This window comes from Microtus ochrogaster, linkage group LG2 (genome assembly GCF_000317375.1).
Source record: "Microtus ochrogaster isolate Prairie Vole_2 linkage group LG2, MicOch1.0, whole genome shotgun sequence".
NCBI classification, from domain to species: Eukaryota; Metazoa; Chordata; class Mammalia; order Rodentia; family Cricetidae; genus Microtus; species Microtus ochrogaster.
This window is the reverse complement of record NC_022028.1, coordinates 8,798,859-8,800,438: the sequence shown is the minus strand read 5'-3', so window position 1 is coordinate 8,800,438 and position 1,580 is coordinate 8,798,859.

Genomic DNA, 1,580 nt, shown 5'->3' with positions numbered 1-1,580 from the left:
GGTTCTCCTGATCCAGAAGAGGCAAGGGGGCACCGGGGTACCTGAGGATACTTACTTCCTGTCCCCAATAACAAAACTGCCTCAAGGCCACTTCCTGCTCCAAAGGGACTCCCGGTATTGCGATTGAAGCTAGGGCTTGACACAGTGTTCTGCTACTGGACCACAGCCCCGACTTACTACCTACTCCCCTCCCTCCCCCGTTTTTAGTGTTTTCTCTGTGTAATAGTCCTGACTGCTCTGGAACTTGCTTTATAGACCAGGCTGCCCTTGAACTCACAGAGATCTGCCTACCTCTGCTGGGATTAAAGACGTGAGCGTGCGCCACAACTGCCTGACCAACCTACCCCTTTTTTGACAGTGTTTTGGTATGTAGTACAGAGTGGTTTCAAAGTATTGATCCTTCTGCCTCAGATGTGTGCCACCTCCCTTCATGAACTTTTTTTCCCCCCAGAAAAAGCTCTAAATTCTAGGAGTAATTCTGTAGGTGCTGGCAGGGGACCCCATAAGCACTCACCTGCTCTCCATTGGCCTTGGTTCCCTACGGATAAAAAAGAACAGTTTTTGCATGTCAAAGACCCTGGTAATACAGTGACCACACAGACTGACCACGCCTGCCTCTCACCACACTCTATAATAAAGATTGGATGCATGTCTTCTCAGTTAGGCTGTGCTTCTTGAGGATGGGAAATGCTCTTTTATTTCTATACATGACATACAGTAGGTGCCGAGTACTTGCTTATCTGTGGATGTACCTAGGAATGCATGCCCGAAAAAATACCAGTCTCTTGTGTGTTCTAGGCAATGCAGGGAACAGCAGTGGGTGAACGGAACAAAGGGCTTGGCTGCCTGCAGCTACAGCTTCCCTGTGGTCTGTGACTTTGTCTCCCTACCCTGGCAGCCTAGTGAGGAGGAAACAAGGACTTAGAGGGAGAAGGTACTTGTCTAAGGTCGCACACCTATTGTGACGGAGCCACAATAAGAGATTAAGAGATGTCCTTGACCCCCATTTTAGGGCACTGGATACACTTCATTGCTTTTCTGGGGCTCTCTTGTGAGGGGCTTAGCGTCTCCGATCTCTGCCCTCTAAGGAGTCCTTTCTGGGATCTAGCGTCAGTGTCTTCTCTTTCACCCTATTCCGTCCCTCTGGAGTCTGTCTCCTGACTTAACTCCTTACCACGCAATTAGGAGCAACGGTCTTCCCTAGCATGCCCAGACTCATTTTCCAGTCCCCAGTCTTCAGCCTCAAGGACTTGAGGATGGAAGAGGGACGCTGGTTGACTTCCCAGGGCCCTTCTAGCAAGGGCAGCTGGAGAGGGGTTGAGGCTGCGTTCTTCCCTGAATGGGCAGGCAAGAGGAAGATGCGGTGAGCAGGGTTGAGAGAAAGGGTGTGGAGAGCCCCTGTTGCTTCACCCCTTTGGCGATGTGGTGGTGGTTATTAGGAAGGCTTGGTGAAGGCGGAGTTTGGGGGGCCGGGGGCGGGGCTCTGCTGCACTGGGAGGAAGAGGGGGGGCGCGCTGGCTCCAGCTCGGCTCAGACAAAAGGCGGCGGCGGGAGCGGGCGGGAGGCGGAGCGGCGCCGCG